Source organism: Cucurbita moschata, unplaced genomic scaffold (genome assembly GCF_002738365.1).
Source record: "Cucurbita moschata cultivar Rifu unplaced genomic scaffold, Cmos_1.0 Cmo_Scf00055, whole genome shotgun sequence".
Lineage (NCBI taxonomy): Eukaryota > Viridiplantae > Streptophyta > Magnoliopsida > Cucurbitales > Cucurbitaceae > Cucurbita > Cucurbita moschata.
This window is the reverse complement of record NW_019268571.1, coordinates 1,305,880-1,315,639: the sequence shown is the minus strand read 5'-3', so window position 1 is coordinate 1,315,639 and position 9,760 is coordinate 1,305,880. Positions and strand designations below refer to the sequence as shown.

At 35.9% G+C, this 9,760-nt stretch overlaps 1 pseudogene; it reads right to left on the bottom strand.

The window, feature by feature from the left end:
- Positions 1–8,818, bottom strand: part of LOC111436523 — a 22,597-nt pseudogene extending 13,779 nt beyond the window's left edge.
- Positions 8,819–9,760: the final 942 nt, after the last annotated feature.

The following is a 9,760-nucleotide window of genomic DNA, read 5'->3' as shown; positions in this document are numbered from 1 at the left end:
AAAAAAAAAAAAAAAAAAAAAGGTTTTAGCAGATTTTGTTGGGCGGAGAAGATGCATCATTTGAAGAGTTCAGTAGTCGTATGTTAAATCTTCCTCTTATTTTATTAAGTAATATTAATTTGGTTACAATTATTTAGTTTTGAATTAGAGATTAAATGAAAAGAATTTTGTAAGAGTTTTAGGAAATCACGACCAATTATATTTTAGATCTCCTGAACTCTTCAGATCTCCTGAATTGTTGCAATGATTTAGGTTGTCAATAATTTTATATGAATTATAGAAAAAGAACCTAACCAAATGAATTGATTGAATTAAAAGCAAAGAATATAATTGTTAACTAAATCAGAAGGAAGACAAAGGAAAGAAGAGATGGAAATCCAGAATAGGTTAACACGGAAAAGAGGAAAAAAAAAAAGATTGGGAAGGAAGGATAGATTAACAAAATTGGCCAATAATATCTCCAAAATAATTACAGTGGAAGATGGAAGATGGAAGATTGAGAAAAGATTTTGTTGAAAATAATTTTAAAAGAAATAAAACAGGAAAAGGAAAGGAAACCTAAGAGAGCGAGGAACTCCATCAATTTCGTCTAACAGAAAATATCAGAATTTAAGAATGACCCATGTAAATTAGAGAAATAATTTTATAGAGTTCAAACTTGAAACTGATGTCATGGGCTCACATAGGTTAACTTGGAGTTCAATGGACTTTCATCAAGGATAACGATGGAATCGAACTTTCGTTAAGGATATATTCGTGACAACGACTTAAGCTAACCAGGTAAGTGACCTTACTATCGGCATGGTTATATTTGATGTTGACACGTGCCCTGTGGTTCGGCACGTGTCATATATATTGATATGTGTGAATTGTCTGTGGATCGATACGCTTCCTATATGTTATGTTATTTATGCTGCTTAGTTGATGTGATATAAATGCATGTGACGATGTGTGGCCCTTGTACGATTTTGGCTTGTTGTATGAGTATTGAAATGCAACTGAATGAATTGTATGACATGAAATACGGTAAATTGCATGATACATAACCCCGCTAGGAATATGTATGATATGTAACGAAATGAGAATGAGAATGACACGTAAGCATGAAAACGTGACACGGGGTTATGTTCATTAAATGATGACTGTAGGACTAGTGGGACCTCATGCATATTGTGTGATCATGCATTTGGGGGATACCCCTATCCCATCACGAGGGTACAGACGCGTACATCCAAATGGCAGGACAACGATCGTTATGCCCTGCATAGCGCTGCCGTGACGGTTTTAGTTTTAACGGGTCCCGGTGGGCCCCCAGAGCATGCCCACCGGCTAGAGACAGTGGCTCAGCGGTGTGCGATCTAGCTGGTGAGTCCATACTCGCACGTATGAGCTACGTGTAGAGTATATGGTACACGTCCACGATTACCTGTTAGGATTACACCGTTGGGAAAACGAAAAAGAAACGAAACGAAAAAGAAACGAAACGAAACGAAACGAAAGATAGGTCCCATCATTTCATTGCATGTGATTGTTGCATTTAACCCCAATAGTGGGGTCACTTACTGAGTATTTCTTTAAATACTCAAGCCATGTGTTACTACATTTTTCAGGTTAAGGCAAGGCATTCCTATACGGCTGACGACGGCATCGCAACTCGAGATCATGGCACATGCATAGGATAGTGGCATTTATTTTCTTAGACTTAGGATAGAATAGGATGTTTTAAACTTAAACGTTTATTTATTTTATTTCGAGTCTTTTGTTGTGTCGTTTTAAAGATGTTTTCGAAACACATAAGTCCATGGTTGTGTTTTTAAGTTAAAGGTTATGTTTTATGGAATTTAAATGAAGTCTTCCGCATTCAATGTTTATGGTATGTATACAGTAGCGACCTTAAATTAAGTGAAAAATTTTGGGTCATTACAACGTCTCACTCTAGCCGTGAAGCATATGGCTCTAGAAGAAGCTTGGAGCGGACATAAGCCCTCAGTTTCACATTTCAGAATTTTTGGATGTGTTGTGTGTGTTCATGTCCAACAAAAGAACAAAGCTTGAGTGTAACGACCCTAAATTTTCACATACTCAGAGTCGCTACTAACGTCTCATGCTCATCTATAATGCAAAAATATAACTCTTTCATGAACATTATTTATAACATAAACTTTGAAAAATGCTTAAAACTTCTTCTCTAAGAAAACACAACCATGGTATTAGGTGTTTAAATATGAAATATTGAAAGAAGTTGAGAGAAAATAAAAGCAATACAAAATAATTAAAAACAATGAAATGCATAACAGCTTATTCTAACCTAAACCTATCCATAACAACTTATTCTAACCTAAACCTAGAAAGTTAAATATAAATCTACCCTTTCCCTCAAAATTGATATGACACACGGCCTAAGTATTTCAAAAAATACTCATAAGTGGCCCCATTATAGGGTCATAAAAATGCAAACACATTCAATAATGATTTAGGGGCCTATCTCTAACATCATAGGATTGGCCTCTAGTCTCAGACAAATTAGATGTGTAGTACGTCCCTACACACGACTCATACATGTGAGTGTGAATCCTCAGGGCGCTCGCACTCCCCTGGATCCTCTGGTCAAGCCAATTTGTTGCGAGATCCAGAGGTCAGTGGAATCCCATAGTGGCTTGCGCCTCATGAACACCCTCATCTGTGCGCATTCGCACTCATCATCATACTGTGCGCATTCGCACTCATCATCAATATTTTGTGAGCATCAGTAATGAAGCCCAAAATTTTGACAGAACCCAATAAAATCGAAAACTCAGAAAGAATTTCACTTCTTTACATGATTTTTTTGTTGTAAATTGTCATAAGTTTTGATTTGATTTGGTTAGGTTATTTGGATTAGATTTGATAACCTAGGTTATTAGGATTAGATTTGATAACCTTGGTTATTTGAATTAGATTTGATATCCTTGGTTATTTGGATTAGATTTGATTGGTTATTTGGATTAGATTTGATTGGTTATTTGGATTAGATTTAGTCTCAGTCGGAGATTTGATTCTGTAATGCTATATAATGAGAGAGTTCTCCCTCCATTCGGAATATCCACTCCTAACAAGTGGTATCGGGATTTGGGAGAGTTTTGGGTGTCACATCGTATTTGTTGAGTGACACATTGGTGAGAATTTGGGAGAGTTTTGGGCGTCACATCGTATTTGTTGAGTGACACATTGGTGAGAGTTTTTGTAGTGTGATAGTGAGGTATTCACTTGTAACACTTGGTTTATTAGTGATGGCTCTCCATTCTGGATATCCATTCCTAACCAGTGGTATCGGAATTTGGGAGAGTTTTGGGTGTCACATCGTATTTGTTGAGTGACACATTGGTGAGAGTCTTTGTAGTGTGATAGTGAGGTATTCACTTGTAACACTTGGTTTATTAGTGATTGCTCTCCATTCTGGATATCCATTCCTAACCAGTGGTATCGGAATTTGGGAGAGTTTTGGGTGTCACATCGTATTTGTTGAGTGACACATTGGTGAGAATCTTTGTAGTGTGATAGTGAGGTATTCACTTGTAACACTTGGTTTATTAGTGATTGCTCTCCATTTTGGATATCCATTCCTAACAAGTGGTATCGGAATTTGGGAGAGTTTTGGGTGTCACATCGTATTTGTTGAGTGACACATTGGTGAGAGTTTTTGTAGTGTGATAGTGAGGTATTCACTTGTAACACTTGGTTTATTAGTGATTGCTCTCCATTTTGGATATCCATTCCTAACAAGTGGTATCGGAATTTGGGAGAGTTTTGGGTGTCACATCGTATTTGTTGAGTGACACATTGGTGAGAGTTTTTGTAGTGTGATGGTGAGGTATTCACTTGTAACACTTGGATTTTTTAGTGATTGGTCCGTGGATGTAGAGGAACTTCTTCTCTCCGAACCACGTAAATATATTGGTGTCTCTTTGTGTAATTTCGTTCATTGGTGTTGTGAGTACATTAGTTCCGCTTCCGGCGCACAACATTTTTTTTTTCTTTTTTTGTTAGAATGGTTAAAGATTATCCTCTAGAAAATGAAGAGCGTTTACCAAATTATAAATGTTAGAAGATTAGAGAAGACATCTAAGAACAACAAGATGCACAAGATTTGAGAAGGAATTTCAAGAGGTCCCCTAACATAAGATTGCTCCAAACTAAACATGCCTAACTTTTGTATCCTACTATTGAGCCACCAAAAATAGGTAATGTGATTTTTAGGTATATTTTTTATTCTTAGAGGCAATTCAAAACAAGTAAATAATATGACCATATCATTGAAGATGCAAAGGGATTTGTGGGGGCCATCGGGTTCCAAATCTGGACTACAAATCCCGGTCCAAATTCTAGGTACGAGGTTACATCTTAGGAGACATCAGATTAAGGAAAAAAATGCTAAAAGGAACCGTGTTGGTTTGTGCAGACAAATTTCACTCCTAGAAGCAATTCATGACAAGTTGGTAATGTAGCCATGTCACAGTGATGCAGAGGAATGTCTAGGGAATCAGTTTCCGGATCCAAGTTTCAAATTCCGGTCTAAAGCTTCAACATGGAGCACCATTTGCCATTTCCAAAAAGCTTCGTATCCATTCTTCTTCTTAGATATCGTTGTAAACATAAAAATCAAAAGATTTAATTATTTAACCATGGTTGTTGGGGTTGAATAAGTTTATGATCCAAATAACTAAGTTAGGTCTAAGAAAATATCTCAACTCCACCAAGCTCAACTCGCGAGGAACAAATATCTTAAGACTTGAAAACACAGGACACAATGTTTTGTTTTTATCTTCTCTCTTTTGCGATTTTTGTTGTTTTTTGCCCTTATTCACAACGAATTTTGGCCAATTTTTATAAGTTCTTGCAGAGTAAACTCCTAGAACATTTAGCTACTTTTGATATAAGTTCTTGAGATATTAAATTGAAAGTGAACAATATCATACCAATGTGGATGTCCGTTATCTGTACCTATTCACACCTTTTGTTCGTTTAAAAAATTAAATATAAAAAACCATAAAAGTTAACGTCCAAAGTAAGTTCACTCTTTTCATTGTATCAAAAATAAAATTTAGATCCCAATAAAAAAACACCCAAAACTCTAAACAAACGGTCCCCTTGACTAAACACCGCGTGTGAAATAGGTTGTCTCTTTGATCATCAACATCATTCTCCATATCTTGAGTTTCAAGAAGTCTTCTTGTAATAAGTGTCAAATGAATACCATCTTCTAGTTTCTCCTCATTCTTCTAGACTTCTTCAACTAGATCATTGTTCTCCCCTCCATTTTTCTTGTCTTGGTTCATGATTGTACAAACAGTAGTTTTATATGCTTAGAACCTCACACACTCAACTCACTGATTTTACACTCGGGAACACTCATGTTTAACACACAAAGGTAGGCTTATTTAGGAAAGTGCCTAATTTCTGATCAAGGTAGGTAATATGGATAAAGCAATTTTGATAGTAGCTAGCTATTCAAGACAATCAAGACAAGGTAATTATGTAGTAACAACAAAATAAAACAAGAAATGAACAAATAAATAAGGGACAAAGAATGGTCATGAAGATCGAACACAACAATTCCAGATTTATACGCTTTAGGGAAAAATGAGAATTGAAATTTATTTGATCTTCAAATAAACGTGCAAATGGTCTAATGATAAGGATTTATTAAGAACAATAGGATAAGGATTTTTTTTTTTTTTTTTTTTTTTTTTTTTTTTTTTTAAGATCTAAACATGATCTTTAACAGAACACTTTTTTTTAAGATCTAAATATGATCTTTAACAGAACACTAAGAACAAAGTAGAAAGATAATGAAGAAAGTTGGAAATGACAGTAAGAAAATAAATGACAGATTTAAAGAGACGATAAACAATAGCGAAAATTAAAGATAAAATCAATTCTAGAGTCGGCCACAAAGATGCAACCTACGCTTTGATACCAAACTGATAAGGCAACCTTAATTCTCAACCAAACGATCCAAGCTTATGTTGAAGGAAGAACCCTTGAATCAAAGTAATTAAAACCTCCTTATACGAAATTTGGATCAACCAAGAGATAAGGCTAGAATTAGATTACCTCTTACAATCGAAGATCTAGAAGCAAGATTTGGAAACCTTGTTCTAAATTGAGTCACTCCACAATCTAACTTGATCAAGGTTTGATTGAATGGCTCGGGTGCAATTCTACCACAAGAATTGCTTGAAACTTAGAAATGACAAATATGATGCTCGAATTTCTAAGGGAAACATCTCAATTTGAGATCTGAATTACATTCATTCACGAATCTGAATTTTACATAACATATTGTGGGTATTTATAGTCTCCCGACAAAAGACGTTTGTGGGCAAGATTTATTCGAGACGTTTGTGGACGGGATTTATTCTCGATCCCCTTTAATCTCCACAAAGAATAAGTCAAATTGACCATTTGACTTTTACATAATTTATGAAATTAAACATAATTTTTTCTTAACAAATGTTGATGTGTTTGAGTGGCTAATGCGATAGGTTTGAAATTAATTGAGCTCTCCGTGCGTAGGCTCGAATTTTGTTATTGACATATTTCTTTTGAATCTTCATGACAATTTTTTAATCTTCTTGCCAATAGGTTCATTTGGAACACTTCTTATCAGAATTCAAATTTGGGAATATGCGCTACATATATACGATATATTTAACCGCATTTTTGTTTTATGTACGAATTATAGGAAAAGAGAGAATCTGAGATATTTAAATAAAATTCAAATATCTTAATCAAATATGTGTTGGAATTGTTTGGGATTCGCATTTGAATTAATATTAAATATTAATTAAATAGTTTGATTATATATTTAACCGCACTTTTGTTTTATGTACGAATTAAACGAAAAGAGAGAATCTTAGATATTTAAATAAGATTCAAATATCTTAATCAAATATGTGTTGGAATTGATTGGGATTGGCATTTGAGGATTCCACAATCCCGTTCTAAGGCCGGAGAATAGTGGAGAAGACGCTAGTGGTGGGTCGAAACCGGTTCGTGAGGAAAAAGAAACTTGAGCGACAAAAGGGTAGTATTCAAACTCATTGAGTTTTAATACTTTTGAACATGCTAGCTAATTTACTATAATTGATGTACTGATATGAATCCAACAACTGATCACTTCCATATACCCGAACGAGCAATTACAAGAAGCAATACAAAGAAGATTCAAGTATCAAATCAAGAAAATAATGGAGTGGTTGACATTGGAAAGTGATTAGAAGACTTGCCTTTGGTAGTTGGACTACCAATTAAGACAATTTATGAATGCCTTATTTTCTTCAATTTATATTTAATAGCATTTATTAATAGTTTGTATGAATTGCCTTATATTCTTCCATTCGTATTTAATAGCATTTATTAGCATTTATTAGTGGTTGGTGGCTGAATTTTATTTTGTTAGGGTTATCTTTTGGGCCTATTTAAAGGCATGTAATATTCATGTTTGGAGGGATTTTGGTTGAATACAGAAAAAAAATATTCATGTTTGGAGGGATTTTGGTTGAATACAGAAAAAACCTTGGTGTTTTCTTGATACCTTTTTGGTGCTATTCTTTTTCAAACCTTGCTTTAGGTTTGATGTTTAAACCGATTCATTGAATTAGTTTTGATCAAGCTAATTCTGGAGTGAATTGTGTTGGTATCTAAGAGTGACCATCATAGATTCCAAGTTTGATCTGAGAGTCATTCATCTTCTAACCAGCTCTTGGTTGGAATCAATCCGTTAAGTTAGCTTTCTGTGTGAGCGTTTTGCAAGGATTCTAGAAAGACCTCTAGCTTTGCAAATTCCAGCATTGTAGGCGCTTATCATGTACTTAGAATGCCTAAGATCCAAATTGCTTCCGCATGTGTTATATTAACACCATCAGGAATATCATTTGCTGGCAGAGGATACAAGGCCCTGATCAATGGTGGAACAATCGATGTTGATTTGTGCGGCAGTGGCGCGGAGGCAATCCCAAAGCTAATGTGAGCATCGGATTTTCTGCATCTAAAGATTTAGTAGGCACAGATATATGCATATGTTCATGCACCAAATTAGTACTGTTATTACCCAAATGCAAGGTGCACAAATCAAGGGCATTGTGCATCAGCTGCAAGATTGGGAAAGAATTGGGTGAGACACGACCAAAATCATATAGACACGACTAGAATCATAGTCAAGACACTTATACCCTTTATGTAAAGAAAGCCTAGAAAGACACATTCCTTGGATTGAAAAGAGAGCTTTTGTTTGTTATAAGGGCGAAGATGAGGCCAACAAGCACGCCAAAAAGCTTTTAATAAATAGTAATTTGGTGGGGTATGAAAAAGATGCTCTAAGAGGCATTTGTTATCGATGACACGAGTAGGAAGACAATTGATGAGATATGTGGTTGTAAGAAACGCGTCATCCCAAAATTTAATCGGTACATTAGCATGAGCTAGAAGGCTAGGTCAGTTTCAACAAGATGACGGTGCTTGCGTCCAGCAAACCCATTTTATTGATGCGTGTGAGGGCACGAAACACGATGAAAAATTCCAAGGGAACGAAAGAATGTGTTACAAATTTTCTGATATTTCCCGCTCCAATTAGAGACTGGACACACTTGATTTTAGTATCCAGGAGGCACTCAACATGAGCTTGAACTGCCCGCAAGGCAGAGCCAACGGCGGCCAACTCGGTGGCTGGCCCTTTGATTTTGCAAAAATAATCTGCAACAGACAAATCACATTTCTTGGACGTGGTGAGCTCAACATGAATCTGAATAGTGCAAACACGAGTTGACGACGAAAACATCCGCTATAGGGTATCTCATGCCTCGGATGTAGTAGCGGCAACAAAATCGGGAAGAATCTCCTCAAACATGGAGGAGAGAAGGCTGCTAAGAACTTGTTGATCCTAATCATTCCACCGATCGTAAGCCGGATTAGAGACCAGGTCAGCACCAACAGCGGTTCAGGAAGGGACCAACTTGGCAGGTGCGACAATGGAGCCATCGAGGTAGCCCGTAAGCTTTGTACTCCTTAGGTAGGGGAGGAGCTGGGCGCAACATATGATGAAGTTGTTCTTGGTGAGACGAATTGTGAAAACGTGATGGGGATGAGGAAGAAGATATGGTAACCATTGTGATAAAAATCACGGTGTTCCAAATGAACCTATTGTCAAGAAGATTCAAAAAATGTCATGAAAATTCAAAAAGAAATATTTCAACAACAGAATTCGAACCTATTGCTAGCAAAGAGCTCAATTAATTTCAAACCTATCGCATTAGCCACTCAAACACATCAACATTTGTTAGAAAGAACTATGTTTAATTTCATAAATTATGTAAAAGTCAAATGGTCAATTTGACTTATTCTTTGTGGAGATTAAAGGGGATCGGGAATAAATCCCGTCCACAAACATCTCGAATAAATCTCATCCACAAACGTCTTTTGTCGGGAAACTATAAATATCCACAATATGTTATGTTATTCAGATTCGTGGATGAATGTAATTCAGATCTCAAATTGAGACATTTCCCTTAGAAATCCGAGCATCATATTTGTCATTTCTAAGTTTCAAGCAATTCTTGTGGTAGAATTGCACCCGAGCCATTCAATCAAGCCTTGATCAAGTTAGATTGTGGAGTGACTCAATTTAGAACAAGGTTTCCAAATCTTGCTTCTAGATCTTCGATCGTAAGAGGTAATCTAATTCTAGCCTTATCTCTTGGTTGATCCAAATTTCATATAAGGA